Raw genomic sequence first — 17,095 nt, forward strand, 5'->3', positions numbered from 1 at the left:
TTAGGGAGAGTGTTTGCAAAAACAGTTTCATAGCTTTGTTGTGCATTTCTGAATCCTATTACAGTGTTAATTTAGAGTGCTGAAATCACCTGTGTTCAGCTCATGAAAGAGACACTGCTATATACTCTTGGCAATTTCTTTAATAAAGAGTTTAAACAGTCCAGAGCAAGCCACATTAATTATTCATGTGCTGGAGAAAAATAATGAAAGTCAATGAAGAAAGTCACAGTCTCCTGAAGTTCTTGAGGGAAAAAGAATAATATTAGGTAAAATTCAATGGACCATGGCATCAAGATTTATCTACACAATTTACCCTGGGAATTTGAATTGCGAATGAAGCTGCAGCACTCTCTAGTATGGGACAGAGTTATGAGAAACAGGTCACACAAGGACACTGGTAACACATCAAAGTTAAGAGTACTTACTGAAAATGCCCCAAAACTTTTCCCTTTCCACAGAAAAAAAAAAAAAAAGAAAGAATTGTAAAAATGTTTATATATTAGAATTTTTTTAAAAGCTACCAAGAACTCAGCTGCCCCAATCAATCCAAATTATCTCTTGACAAACAATCAATCTGCAGCTCCTCGTGACTTTGTTCAAGTCCTGCTGGGCCTGTAGTGTATGGAAGTGCCTACATGGGTGTCATGATGACAAGGGGCAGAATCAGGACAATACTTTGTTATGTTTATAAAGAACTAAATCTATCCTGTATTGATTCAAAACTCTTCCCAGACAGATGTTTTAATTCATCCCAGAGAAAATGATCCATTTCTACTTATTTTTGTGAAATTACACCTACTTGAAAGAACCGAGAGTGAATGGTCCTAATTTTGACCAGCAATTGTGCTCTAATTACTCCTGACTCACCCTGATGTAGCTGGCAGCAGAGCCAGCTGTCCCACAATACATTCTGCTGTTGTCTCTCTGAAGTAGCTCTGCCTGCCCTGTGGGACCTGTGAGATGTTTTTTTCCCTAAGCTAGTTGTTGAGAGGCAGCCACCATAATGACACACATCAAGAGAAGTAGTTAAGGAAAAGACTAATGATTAAAGCAATTTGGGGAGGAAGCCAAGAAAATTAGGGATAATTCTGAAACATGACAAATATGATGCATGCTGAGTAGCATCAGAATTCATATTCTGGTTCCTTCCTAAACAGTACATGAGACACACAATTTCTCTCTCTCTGGTATAAAAAAAAAATCATTAGAAGACTAAACCTCCCAGATTCTAGAAATTCATCTATTACAGTCCTTTAAAAGATGAGAAGGAACTGCCCTGGAGAAAATGAATTTATTTATGACAAGAAACCTGAAGCCTGTCAGGAGTTTATACAGGTAATTTCCATTATTAAGAGTAGCCAAAAGTCATTGCTATATTGTAACCATATAGTCACCAGCTCTCATTAACCGAGCCCCCAACACCTATTGATTTTGACAGAACTGAAGTGTCTGAGCAGCTTTGTGAATTAGGGTTCAAATGCCCATTTTTTGTTGTTGTTGTTCAAGGTTTTTACCTTTGTTACTTTCCCTTTGTAATCTTGATTTCCATTTTACACACTCCTCTCTTCTCATTCCCTAACAGGTTGTGGATATTATTTGCCGCTGAGACTTACCGGGTAGGAGGCACATAATGGAGAAGAGAAAGGAATGGGGATTTTCACATCACTATTCAGCAATGGGAAACTTTGTGCCAGCTTCCTCCACTGCTCCACCAAACTGCTCTGAGCTACAGAGCTGGCTCTGTCTGCTGAATCCAGGCTCTCACTGATAATGATAATTAGCCCAGAGACTACACAATGAAAAAAGAGTGGGACATATAAATTTCATAAAGAGATTAACAACATTTACTCTGGAGACTCTGGAGACTTCTTTCTCTTTGGTTTTTTTTTCTTTTTGAAAATGCAGAGAATGAAGATTGCTGAGGAAACTTAGAAATATGGAAACAGCAAGACATACAAATTTAGAAGAAAACAGTGAGGAGAGAACCCAAGTTTTACAGAGGCAATCGTGAAGACTTCACCTGAAGAAGAAAAATGTAGAAGAAAAGAGGAAATGGGAGAAAATCAGAAGGTCTTAGGTAGTGCAGGAGAATAACCTCCACATAAACGCCTGCAATGCACGATGTGTTAAAAGTGATAAAAAGTCCAAGTACAGAGATAAGCCAGTGGCAGAGATAAGAAGAGCCTTTCATTTTCCTGCTAGCATGTTACACTGATTTTACAGGCTGCTGCCTTGGGATTTCAGGGAGTTTAGTAGAAGGGAACTCTCTCATTTCTTGGAGGCATCCTGAGAACATAAGTTGTTTTACAATAATCCCTTTGATAGTTTTGCAAGTTGATTCCCAAGTTTCATTAATTCAGGGCCGGATTTAATTTTTTTTCCTCCAAAAAATCCTTGTTATTAATATTTTATGAAGTTCCAGACATGAGTCTTCAGTCTACAGTTGACTGTGAGTTGACCAGCATTTGCATAATTCTGTGAGACATGATATTCAGTGAGGTTTAGAATCAGTCTGGCACCTCATATGGGAGCCCTCTTAAGAATTCTTAAATTATTTTAATGAACTAGTATTATTCAAAAAAATATTTTTTTCCCTTCAGGATTTGAACTTCAGCCAAACCATTACACCATAATCTTTAAAAGTATACTTGGAGACTTTCTATTTGATGAACATATTACAAATCTAATCTTGTGTTGTTTCTGAATGTAATCCTCTGCAGACAGAAATGAACAATGTGTATGCAGTGTTATGTACATCAATGCAGTGTTTACAAAAAATCCTAATTATAAGACTTTAAAAAAAAAGGCAACAAATAAATCACCCTAAAAAACCAAAGCTTTGTGACCTTAAATCTCTATTCTACAAGCTATGCATCATGCAGCACAAGTACAAGAACAAGAATATTAAAATTATGCCCAGATGAGTAAATGAGTCGGTTTTTCACAGCACAACCTCATTTGAAGTGTTCTTTCAAAACAACATGAGACTGCAACAAGAGTGCCTGAAACTCTGAAATTTTTTCGTTAATGGTATCTTAAAAAAATGCGAAATGTGATGTGTTATTACACGCTAGTCTGTACAAGGAAAAAACACACAGCTACTTTTCCTTTAGCTGTGTTAAGAATAAAACTTAACTATCAAATTCACACCAAACACTGGCCTTTTCTGAGAAGGTGACTTTAGTTTCCTACAGACAGCTGGAGAGTATCAGGTCAAAGACCAGAACAATAACCACTGTATATACAGTTCTCTTCCTTTTGTATAATTTCATGGATTGGTACATGAGGAAAAAATTGGTGCTCATGGAATATGAGCTGTATTGTTATTCTGCTGCTGAAAAACATGCACTGGCAGACTCTTGGCTGGAATCTGGCTTGGGTTAGGCTCAGGATTTTTATAGCTAAGAGGTTTTGTCTATCAATTCGACTTCCCTGTAGCTGTTAATGTAATGTCAGAACAACAAAACCAAAAACCACTTTGTGCCACTTCCTGTTTAATTGCCATAAAGGCTTTTTAGCAATTTTACATAACTAAAACCATGAAGTTAATGTGTGTAGGTTCCATGAAAAAACAGTCCTCAGAGCGGCCCAGATCTGCTGGAGTATTGCATCAGAGCAACCTGGCCATTCATCTTCCTAATTTAGACAGACTATGAGGACAGGCAGTGACTGTGATGGAATGGGAAAGAGCTGCCTGTGACTGACTGTGTGGAAGTACCTGCATCCTCCCAACCTCCCAGAAAATCCTCACTTTCCTTATACTCACCAGCTCTGTGCACTGACACATGATAATGTAATAACACACAATTTGTGTAAATCTGGGTTAAAGATAGAACACATATAAAAGGTAATTACTGCTCATTTAGTCTTGCTCTTAGTTGTAATTCTTTATTTCATAAGAGATACAAAAGTATCTGAATGCTTTTAAATGACAATTGGGTATTGGAGCCTTTTATCAACCCAAAAACTCCCCCAGCCTTTACCTGCACTGTCAATAAAACCTTTGAGAACACTAACTTTGCTCCAATCTGTTCTCTTCTGTGCTCTCCAGCACACCTCCCTGGCCTGCCCAACCCCCCGGACTGTATAGTTCACCAGCAAGGACCTTATGGGCAGGACAGTGAATTTAGGCCATGGGTTATCCCACCAGCCACTACCTTTCCACATATGTGAACATCTTTATTGCTACTACTAGTCCAGTGTAGAACTACAGGATGCTAAGAGTCAACCTCGGGAAAGATGACCCAGTCTTTTTTCCTCTTACAGTCCACATAGCTCACTTCACAACATTTGCATTCCCAGATGGACAACCAATTCTTTACCCTGAAGAAGTTTAAAAAAAAGCAACTGAAATATATCAGAAGAAAAAATTTACTAGTTCATTACTTCACAGAAGCTTTTTAATATAATTTTTACTAAAATATCCTAAGAGATTTAGGGTGACTCACAAATGCCTAAAAATATGGAAGCTATTTTCCTCCTGTGTTCTTTTCTCTTTATGATGAAGGGAAGCTAAAAGTAATTTGCTTTTGTTTCTTGTTACTTTCTGCTTAGTTTCTCCCCTCTCTCTCTGGTGAGAATAATAACGTACACTCTGTTTTGCCTCGCACAGCTCCTGGGTGTGCAGCGCCTGCAGCAGCGGGAGGCACGGCAGACAAAAGCACGAACCAAGAGCTGCAATTACAGATCAAAGATGATTGCTATTCTCTCTAACTGCTACATCTTAGTTCTCCCACCTTCAGTCAGTGCCATGCACTCTGCAAATCAGGATCAATGTTTGCCTTCGAAAACTACAGGTATATATATCTGTATTACACCTGTGTGGATACACATATATTAAGCACGTTTATATGATACATGTTTCAAGTGCATATTCTTATTCATTATAATTGTTATTATTGCTATAATTATAATAAAATAGGGTTGAAGATTGTTGCCAAAGCATTGGCGTCTGGTGCCATTTGAGAGATCACAGACTAAGACTGACAGAGCACTGAGGGATATGGCACAGGGCTTGGGGGAAATTCAGTCCTTTCTAGAGTGCCAGGGACATTAGGAAGAATACCAGAATACCCACAGCACCTGAAACACAAGGTGTCCTTTGTAGGCAACTGAATCCAGACTTCTTTTCTAATATGCTCTAAGTGAGTCATGCCATAAAATTGCTATTTTTGTCAGCTGGTCTTGCAGGTTTCTCTGTGGTCATCTTCAAAGTAAATGTCAGCTGCATAAGTACTGGGGTTACCTGAGATGAGACCCCTCTACTGTCTTCTTTGAGACGTCAAAAACCAAAAGTCTACCTCTTCAAAACTGGTGATTTTGTTGAGACTCCATCGTTTAAATACCTTTGAAAAATACACGTTCAGAGGATACAAGGACTCAAGAGGAAGGAGGAACTAAAAAAGATGCACTGTACATTGTACTTAACTGCTTCATGAGGTTTGAAGGTTTGCTCAACGTCTCTACTTGACACTAGTTCTGCTGGCATTGTAACCTTGGCTTGCCTGCTCCTCTGTGCCTCATTTTTCAGTGTCACAGGTGGTCATATTTCCACAATATAGAGTGAAACAGCCACCAAGGGAATATCTTGTTCCTGCTATAGGCACTGACATGCCTTCACTGATTCTTGAAGTGAGAAATTTGGATACTAAATGTTCAGGACAGGGACAGGAATTAAAGCAAACTGGGCACGTGCTCTTGCTGCATTACAGAAGAGATACTGTTCCTCTAAGAAATTAGGAATAGAAAAGTGAAGTAGCCTTTCTTTCTACTTGAAAAAGAAAAAATATCCTTTCCCTTCCCTGTATTTTGTTCTAGTCACACAGAATGCCTTCTGTTATTTATAAGCAAGTTTGTGAATCAGAAACAACTCCAGGCTGAAAAGCACACCATTTAGCCTGGAAGTATAATGGCAGAGATGAGGGCCTAGGACAAGAGACAGTAACCTCACCTTGGCTTTTAAAGGAGAAGGTAGAAAACAGCTAAATAAAGCTTTGTATTATATTTTTAGGATCCATTCCTAAAAATACTTGAAATTATCTAAATATTGTTGAATATTTTTACAAAAAGAAGTCTAAAACATGAAGATTTTCCACAGAGACCTAAGGCTCAGAGATGCAGTCACCATGTCAGGTCACTGGCACATAGTGAAAGACAAGTTTGTGAGATGAAAACAAATCTAAGGGGTTTATTTTTAAACATAAGGATTTCATAATGAATACTCAGCAAGACAGCTGCAGCCTAAAATTCATCCAGGACTCATCCAGGAATGGCTTCAAGTGTTCATTGCATACATGAAAAAAATCCAGAACATTACTCAGAAGTCTGCCTCTAGACTATGCATCTGGGATTATATATTTTGATGTGTGTGTTATCTATAGCTAAACAGTATTTAAAGGCAGTTTAGAAAAATAAATAAAAAAAAAAAGCCTCTGGAAGCACTAAGATTTTTGATTCCAGAAACATTCACCTACCACTTGAAAATGTCCATCTGTGGAAGTGAGGTAATGATTTAGAAACTTTGTCTTAGGGCTTTTTCTCCTTTCAGCTCAATGGAAAGGTAGAATATTATTCTGTACTTGTTCAGTCAATATTGGAACTGAAATTATTTTATTTATCTATTTTAATGGCGTTTACCCTACCTATACTGGTCAATTTAAGAACAGAGGGATAAAAGAAATTAACACTTTAATCTTCCTTGCATTGCTATTTAATTACTGTAAAATCATGGGGTAATAAACCAGTCTGTGGAGAAGCACACACACACACATATACACACAAAAGAAAAAGTAAATAAGTTACAAAATTCAAGCAGGATATCACCCATGACCCCAAAACCAGGATGGATGGCTTAATAATTACGTATGATAAGAGAAGGCATTGATGTTCAGTATTTCTCCCATCTGTGAAGTTATTTTAACTGTACACATAGCAATGAAATTTAGCCACCTTAAAATGAATGGCAAACTCACAGTTGTTACAACTGGCAGCAAGAATGTTATTTTGCACATCTATACTTCTGATCAAATTTCTTTCTTGGCTACACTGAATAGGTATGATGGAATAACAATTAGCATATTTTTAGACCATCATCTATGCTGGTAATAATCAGTTTTAAAAAATTACAGGATCTCATTCCTTCTCTAGACATTTCTCTTTTCAAAATATAAACTTGGGTGTCACTAATTGAATTATACATTCTGCACAGAACAATACGAGGCTCTAATAGTAACACAGAAAGTAGGCATGAAACTAGAGATTCTGGTTATCTAAAACTAACTTGGTTCAGAAGGTTAATTTTCAGATCGACAAGTGCAAGATTCATTCTCTATTTCTGTGCCCCACTGCATCTGAGTCCCTGAATGATCTCTAGAGAAAAAGCGTGAAGGAGCAAAACTGTGAGGCTATTTCAAGCCTATTTCAAGTACTGTAGGAGTTTGACAGTATTTCATTTTTCAACATATGCTAAAACACCGTGGGATGACTTTTAGCTTCTGCAGCTTCGTGCAGATAAATATGGCTAGATAGGATCTGGATGCTTCCTGCAGTCAGAGGGATGTAAGCACAGCACCAGCAGGTTCCTCTCTGCAGTGAGGTCATTACAGAGATCAGCAAGGTAGGAGCCCTCCATAACCAGTCGTGGTAGCTGGAATCCAAGCACAAAGAAACAGAGACCACATCCAAGCTCATTTGCCCTGTTCACAAAAAAGGGCTACCCAGGATCTGAATTGTACTTTACTCTAGCAGGCCAGTTCACTTGGGGCCAATACCTCAAACACTGCTGGATGACTGATTTATGATGACTAACCAAAGAGGTTTCATTTTTAATAAAGTCTGAAGAAATAATGAGAAAGGAAAAAAAGAATAAATTCCTGTTATGTGACCCAGTTCAAGCTTAACTCGGTCTATGCTATTCCTGCACAGTGAACTTTTTGCTCCCATTTTGTTCCCTGTTCTTCTGCTCTGTTGGAGGCAGCTCTGTCAACCATCTCCAGCTGAGGCCTTTTCAATTTCCATACTCCAAGGGCTCTTTTATATGTCCTCCTTTCAGCAGAAGGAAATACAGGCAACAGACAGAATGTTTTTCTTCCCCTTTTATGACTGTTGCCATTTGGTCAACTGAGGTGGCAGCAGCGGCACAATAAAACCACCAGCATGAAACTTAACGGGCCCCACAATAGCATGCAAATTTTAAGAACATCAGGCTGGCCATTTCCATCGGGGAGTTCTTTCTGGGTCTGGATTCTGGCTCTGAAAGCGGCCATCAGCAGATGTTCAGGGAGAGAGCATCAGAAAACTGTTCCAGTGAGAGGCAAGGCACTGTTCAAAAAATGGAGTTAGAGGCTGTGTCTGGACTGTTATGTCTGAAAAGTATCAATTCCCCTCCAGGGCTCATTTACTCCTCTGGTTTCCGTGAGACTTTTCAAAGCCCAAGTGACAGTCAGGTAAATAAATATTATCCGCTTTTAACAGGCAGAAGAAAATGTGTTATATAATGTGTGCCAGATGTTGTGAAAACTAAGCAATTAACAGGCCTAGTAGTGGTCTATGTGCCACTTGTGTATCTCATTTTGCCTTAAAGATCTTACAGTCTAGACAGATGGCATAAAACACTCCAGCAGAACAGAAGAGCGTATAGCCTGACACTTGGAGAAGTTTGGGGTTTGTTTTGGTTTAGTTTTTTTAATACAGGAGTAAGTAACTGCTTTCTTTTTCTTCTGTTTTAATGCTTTAGGCCTTCTGGTTCCTTGTATCTGATACAACACCATTAGACCAAAATGCTTCCCCGTTTTATTTCCTCAGTACATTACCTTTCCAACATAAAATAGTTAGATGTGTTTTTAAGTCATCAGCAGGAAATGAACTACTATACAGGCCAGAAAGCATTGTAATCCTCGCTGCAGCCCAACTAATTCATCAGTAAAGTGAATATATTATTTTCTTATTCTTCAGTCATAAGTAAGTTCTAATGTATAAAACAGTCAAATATTATAATTTAGGCTAGGCTGGAAATCAGGTTTCAGCGTGTTTAACCTTTCTACCTCTAAAATGCAATTTCTACTTTCAGTTACTCCAAAAACAGACTTCTAGGATTTAAATACCAAGGACATTTAGGTGGGGTAGGATATTTTGTGCTCCAATGAGGAAAGCTATGCAAACACACACAGATTATAGCAACCAAAAGCATTTTTCATGCTAATGAAATTTTCTTCCTTTATGCATAAACAATATTTTCAACTTGAGTTGAAAAAACAATGTTTTCAACTTCAATATTTTACACACTTGAGTGTGTAAAAAAAAAAAAACCACAACAAAACAACAAGAATTTTATCATTTCATTCACCTAAGCAGTAATGTGTATCTAAAGGAAAACACAAAGTTTTACTGCTCTTTGAACTACTGTAAAATTTCTGACTTTTCCGTTCCACTAGGCAAGTACATGAACATATACATCCATTTTAAACATCTGAAAGGACTTGCCACAGTTCTACCAAGCAGATGAATCTTCTTGGAAACACAGAACTTACAGTTTAAGCTCTAGAGATGCAAGTTTTGGGAATGTGATAAAAGGGGTCAAGAAAAAACCTTTTATATTCCCCCCATAACCAGTGTCACCTGCTCTCCTATAAAAGCCCTCAGTTTTCTTCTGCATTGCTTTGCAAGTTTTATGTGAGTAGAATCTTTTCAATACATCTGAGGATTAATTAATACTGCCAGTTTACATCTAAAGCATAACATGCAATGTTTGTAATTGTGCACTAGAGGTCTATCACTTTTTGGAAAGACAATTCATCCTACCAAAAGCACAATGCACTTAACTGTAGCAGTGCTGAGGAAAAATGCCAAGGGTATGAGACTTGCCTGCAGTTGCTTGTATTCAGCTTTTCACATGACAGTTAATGACAACCATAACTGCAAACCTCATTGCAATAATAGTTACAACTTACATATGGATTGAGAAAAAAAAAAGTATCCGAATGTGTATTTCCAGCTAAGCAACAAAACAATTACTGGCATCTTTGTTACATCTGTGTTTGCTCAATAGATTTCAGATCTTCAAGTGCAACCAAACTTACTGTATTTAAACAAGCAAGCAAGACTCTCACCTTGGAAAGGGATAGAATATATTCATAATGTGCTTTTCACAACACTCACAACAACCTCCCTCAGCAGGAGCCTCTCACCCATGGAAAAATAACAGTGGATAATATTCACACTGATTAATGTTTGTGCCTTCCCCGTTCCACTCACAAGAAATTCCCATTCTGCAGAGGATGACTTTAGGAAAATGATACATCAGCTCCTTCATTTTTTTGAGCATTAGTGGCCATTTTGTCACCTGATTAGAATTACGTTTGAGAACACTGGATAAAAGGCATAACATTTTATTATCAGCAAACACAGCCTGCTTGAACTCCACCTATTTTTAGCCTCTTGTGCTATTAATCAGCAGCATGGATCCCCACCAGGATAACAAGACCAAGCTCCTGACAGTCGCCAAACAAGAAATGGAACAGAAAGCACAGCGTGAGCAAACTGAAGGTGACAGCCATAATACAGGAAACAAAACAGACCGGCAGAGAACCTTGCTCTGCACAACGAGCACAACACAAACTTTGCATGTTTACCTTCCCTCTAATGACTGTGAGCGAGTGATCAGAAACCAAAGGAGAAAAGCTTGTACTAAACTCAAAATTAGCTGATCAAAAAAAAAAAAAAAAAAAAAAAGGAGTCTGGAGGAGTGTTAAATTAAAGCAAGAGTATTATTCAGTGCTTTGGGAGAAAGGATGATCACCCAGAAATTTGAAACCAAGAATCAAATTATCCGTGTGTAAGAAGCCTAAGTGTTACAGCAGATTATTTTATGATTTTTAAGAAATGCTTAAAAAGTTAATTTGCTTTTACTTGCTAGTGAATGAAAAAAAATACTCAAAACTCAGTTTACTATTGGTTAAAAAAAACTTCATTGAAGGTCTTACCTCCATCTTACAGCTATATTACCTCCAGACTTTCCTGCATACTGGCTACATTTCGTGGCACACATCATTTGTGCAAACTGAGATAAATACTAAACAGAAAAATGAAAGATTTTACCTGAACTCTAGTAACTCTTTCCTTCATAAATACATAACCAAAATGCAAGCAATTTTGTGTTAAGCATTGCTTGCATCTTGTATTTTTTCATGCAAAGTTTGACTTTTAAAATAAAAATTAAAGGAGATTTTCATTACCTTGTACAGTTTGCTCCTAAATAATCCTCACAGACAATATACTACTTGAATGAAACACCACCACATGCTAAGAATAGCAGAAATGAAACACTGAGGGTCATAAATGATACACGTATTTTGAGCACAAGTCAGAAGGAGTCTTACCATAGGCTTCTGTCTTTAAACTGAATGTGCACTATACATTTTCCTGTCATCTTGGCATGAAAGGAGACTTTCAAAAGAAAAATTTCTAGTTAAGGCTTTTTTGTAAATGAAGTGTTTAAAGCTCATCTTGATTTAATTAATCTGTATAGTTTTCAGGTGTGCAAGAAGTTAGATACCATAGATTCAACTACTTTTCATGCCAAGGGGAAAAATTACTAAATAAATACAGAGTAAAGTTCTCTGCTCTGCTAGAGAAAGAAATGCTTAATGCATCCAAGGTTATTTAAAATATTTACATTCTAAGTAAACCTTCACCAGTCACCCTAGAAAGTTCTTAAATTGCCAGGTGGCAATACATCTGCACACATCTTTTCCTCCAGAAAAAAAGGATGTAGAGGGCATCTTTGCCATCTGTCATTTAACACCACCATCTTAATTGGCTAGGAATGTCTTTGTGAGTTCTTTGGTGCTAGATTGTGTACTGGAATTCTGATAAATTACCCCAAATTGTGCACTTCATTAGCATGTACGTGTACTGCTCCCGAATCCCAAATTGGGCAATAATATCTGCATTTGATTATAGCACTTTTTATCCATGAAGAAGAGGGTCAACATGTCATCTGAAAGAGGTAACAGGATATCCAAGACTTTGAGAGGCCTTCTGAGCCCTCAGCTACTATATGCTTAAAATGAACTTCCTCTTCCCATTCTGCTCACTGCATAGGGTGGAGAACAATATTCAAAATATTGAAATTACCACTGGAGGTTAACTCCTAAAACAACAGAGTACAAGGGAAATGGAGTAGGAATGGACTGAATACATTATAGACAGCCTGGTTGCCTTAAGAAAGAAATTTTGTCTGACAGTGAGCCCCAGAGTTGTCATGGCACCATTGAAAATAAAAAGAACAATCACCTGCAACTCCTATGCTTACATTTCTTGGGCAGTAACAGGAGGTAGACTGCACACCAATGTCTTCTCAAAGCCCATTCCCTCCTCTTTTAGAAGAGAAAGCATCTACATTTGTATAAATATGTACAAGTCAGCAGTAAGGACAATTTGCTTCAATAATAAAAGCCTCATGAACAACAGCTCAGTTTTTAGTGACTCTTCTACAAAAGAAGAGTAATTAAGACATTAACAAAAAAAGTGCTGTCTCCCAGGCAGCTGCCACAACTCTGTAACCACCAGGCTTCAGGCCAGGGCAGCCTTGAGACAGTGTCCATTGTTCTGACAAATAATCTCCTCTGCTCTATTAACAAGGAAAATGCATCCAGGCTCATCCCGTTGGGCTATTCCACAGCACAGGAAAGTGCAGCCTCCTCACACCTTCATGGTTACAGGAATAAACAGCAGTTCCTGAAATGGTAATTCCCCCTCAGAGTTAACCCAAAGGACAACCACAGGCCCTACGGAGTCCATGGGTCTCAGCCCCTGGCATTATATTACTGGACACCAGCGTGGGAAAGCTGGAGAGGTTAAATTGCACTGAATTATCAGCAGTGCAGGTAACTGCAATTGCTTCAGTTCAGACAGGAATGTTCTCCTACTGTTCTCACAGCCTGGCTGAAGTCAGCACTTGACTGAAGACCAGATGGCTAATCCCAAAGCCAGAAAAGAGGAAGGAAGTCTTTGAAGAATATGCAATTTTTTTCCATTAAAGTAGTGTGCAGAAGTTCCAATACAGAGAATAATGCAGTAACAGTGAGCCCCTTCCTAGCATGTCTCAGGGAAAATATACATTAATTATACATTAGCATTTCTGTAAATTTAATTTCCAAATATTCATTAAATCAAACTTCTGAACGTTAGAGTGGTAGATGTGACCATGTAACCTTAAATAAAGTCTTACTCACTGAAGAGAGATTGAGAGAGAAATCTGTGGGAAAATGGTCTCCAAGTACATGGTTAAAACACTATCACAGTGTATGTGTGCAAAGGGAGAAATTTAAAAATAGGTGTTTTTTTCCATCTGAAAGTGCCCAATGCTGCAGGCAAAGACTTGCCACATGGAAGAACTATTGCACAAAGAAGCCTAATGTTGTCCTGAGCTACATTTAGGGAGTGTTGTCAGTAGGTTGAAGGGGTGATCCTTCCTCTCTACTCAGCACTGGTGAGACCACACCTGGAGTACTGGGTCCACTGCTGTGCTCCTCAGCATATGGACATACAGGAGAGAGTCCAACCAAGAGTCACAAGGATGATCAAGGGACTGGAGAATCTCCTGTGAGGAAAACTGAGGTAGCTGGGACTGTTAAGCCTGGAGAAGGCTTGGGGGAGATCTTTTTAATATGTATAAATATCTGCAGGGGGAGTGCAAGGATGGAGCCAGGCTCCTCTCAGTGGTGCTCAGAAACAGGACCAGAGGGAAAGGGCACCAACTGAAGCACAGGAACATCAGGAAACACTAGGCAGCACTAGCACAGGTTGCACAGAGAGACTGTGGCATCTCCCCTGTTAGAGGTACTCAAAAGCCCAATGGACATGGTCTTGAGCTCGAGGCAGTCCCGCTTGAGACCATGGGTTGGACATGAGGACCTCAAGAGCTCCCTGCCAACCTCAACCATAGCGTAAAAAAAAAGCTGACTCACCAGTTAAGCTGAACTCAAAGAAAATCACTTTACTTCAGAGTGCCCCCACAGAGTGTGGGTGTGTAACAAATGTGGCACAACAAATCCTCTTCAAATTCACACTTTTAACAATTCAGGTTATCTTCTTTATGTATGCACATGCAGAAAAACCCCAAGCAGCAATATTTTCGTATTTGGGGGATGTGTTTTCTTTACTCTTGTTTTAAAGGAAAAAAGTTTAATTATCAAGTGTAGGAGATCCTATGTATCAGTAGCTAAAGAGGTCCTTACCACAACCTGTAGGGCTATAGCCTTTGCTAAGAGTAGTAGAAGATTGAGAGTCTGGCACTGCATCAAGCTGACCTTGAGCTGGGAATTAATTTCCAGTAATCCACACTTTCCCCTCGTGGTACTTTAACAGATTTTAGGCTTTCCTTCTGCGAGGACTGTTACTTCTGCAGAGCTTGGGTGCAGTTACACTTGGGTGTTATTCCCTTTTGGAGATAAAAGTGATAACACTTTCAGAACAAAACATTTACTTCAACTAACTTTAGATTTCTAACTACATCAGCATAATTATTTCCCAAATTGGAGTAGCTGAGCAGTTTTGTACTGTCATTTTAAAAGTACCAAAAAGCACATAATTGTGTACATTTCTTAAAAATATTTTCTATCTCAAATTAAAAACTACATACACAAATTTAAGCTAAAGCAAAATGAAAGGCATGTGCCAGGTAGTACAAGACATGATCAGCACAGACATTAACCAGGTAAATGTTGCAAAAAGAATAAAACAACATCATAGTAAATACTCCTTATTTGCTAACCTATTTTATTTTAAATGGTATACACGTCAATAAAAACCTTCATTATTTGAAAATGGAAGCATAATTTTCCAGTTGAAAGCATTCCTTCAGCTTTTCCTTATATCAGTTAGTATAAATTCTCTTAACTCATTTTCAATAATGAGAAGGCAAATGCACATAACTAAAAGCATATCACTATTTCAGTTTTAAGACTGCTCAAGGAAAAGGGACATCACACTTAGGGGGATTCCAAGTTGTCAACAGTGCCTTATTTTTCACAGCTAATTCTTTGCCAAGCCATTTAGAGCAAGCTTGCTATTTTGCACATCACTAACACCCACCCATCCTTCACATTTCCCTCCACTAGTGCCCTTTTGTATTATACATCAGAGCATAGACCTCTTAAATACCATGTTGGAAAAAAAAAAAAAGAGGCACTCTAATGGTACTTACATTCCATCACATTGTTACTCCTTGCTTTTACTTGTCATTTTCTTTGAATCCCCTAGTGATGTGACACACTGGGACGTGGACGCACTACAGATGCAGCATGATGCCTAGGAGTGTACGGCTCCACTTTCAGCACAAAATGTTTTTAGAAGATATCCAAGTTCATTGACTCAGTGTTTCTCACTAGGAGGCTGTTTGAACACTGGTTTTCTTGGCTTTCTCATGCCATTTTCCCTGCATCCCTGCTCTGAAGTCAAGGAGTGTTTTCTTAAAGCCCCTGAGCTGTGGGCACTGGGCTGAAGTAATACATGCTGGATTGTTCCCTTCATTCTGCCTTCAAATATTCTGAGCTGGAAGAGCCCCACAAGGATCATTGAAGTCCAGCTCCTGGTCCAGCACAGGACAGCCCCAAGAATCACACTGTGTGTCTCAGAGTGTTGTCCAAATAACTGAAAACACACTCCTGTGTGTGAGGAACCAGAGTAACCTAACAAGGATGAAGCAGTAACAAGAGATAAAAGGACAGAGGGCAAAATAAAAATAATCCTAGTTATTTTAGACAATAATAATATGTAACCAAGGATTTTAAAACCTCTTAAACACTGTTGGCAGAAAATATTCATAGCTGGTGAAATTGTGACTAGATCTGATGACCTCTTAACACCTGACAAGTTAATAGAGTCATTTGCAACCCATTACCAGCTCCAGCCACTTTCATTTTCTAAGAAAAAATACCTGTCCTGGATCAAATCTTTCTATGACATTAGAATATAGTCACTCCTTGATGATGAGTAGCCTTGAGGAGATTAGACTGTGGCTCTGTCTCAGGAAGAAGAGAACATTATTATCTGCAGAGATAGAAGAAAAGAAACTCTGGAGAATGACAACTCCATGAGCACTTAATACTGCATGTGGCATGAGCACAGCCCTGACTACTCATTCCTGCCTCTCACCTCTGGCTAGTTCTAGCTGGGATTAGTGTTCCCAGCCTTAGAGGAGAGGGCAGGATGAGGACAGCCCAGCAGGAGAGATGATTTCCAGCTCAGGAGAAGGCAGATGTGCCAGACAGCTTGTTGGACATCAGGGGAACTTTGTGCTATCTTAAAATGCACATGGAACTGCCCTGTTAATATTTGTATAGTTGCCAAAACTGAAGAGTACTATCTTGTTCTGTAGTCCACTTCCTATAAAACCTTGGAATTCTGCAGGAAGAGGATTCAGAAGTACTATTCCAAGTACTGGACTGCAGGTTGTGGCCAAACTTAAAACTGAAGCCCAATTCAGCACCTGCATTCCTTCCAAATTGCTATCACTGCTGAAAGCCCTGTGCCTTCCTGCTGTTTGCCACAGGCTGATCTTGGTTCCCATGGAAAGATTGCTTTTTCCAGACCAGCTCTTGTGCTTAAATATTGTCATCAAGCAATACTGAACCAATTATCATTTCCAAATCAGGGTGATTCCTTGCAGTAGATATATTTGTCTAGTTTAGCTGCCATAGTTACTCTTTCAAGACAGTGACGATCCAAAATAATGATCAATCTTAGTCCCAAGTATTTTCATTACTCTGTGTAGTTTTGTCAAGTTTGGTACTACATATAAAGAATATAGGTTTTTATGTTAAAGCAAACATACATGTACTCTGCAAAGTAATAGGAATTTTGCTGTTTCAAATAACTGAGGACAAATCTGGTTCCCAGTTTCTTAAAAAGTTTGTCTAGAACTCCCTGCACACTCCCTGGATCAGATAGAACCTTGTCAAAAATTTCAAAACTACATCTTTTTGAGATAAAAAACTTTTAAGTTACAGTAGCTTACACTAGACAGGCAAAACCCACAGTTATCCAAGGAAGCTTAGGTTGAATCAGGGAAAACAAGAAACTGGAGAGTGAGTTG

The sequence above is a fragment of the Pipra filicauda genome, unplaced genomic scaffold (genome assembly GCF_003945595.2).
Source record: "Pipra filicauda isolate LSUMZ 115617 unplaced genomic scaffold, ASM394559v2 scaffold94_size2452230_pilon, whole genome shotgun sequence".
NCBI classification, from domain to species: Eukaryota; Metazoa; Chordata; class Aves; order Passeriformes; family Pipridae; genus Pipra; species Pipra filicauda.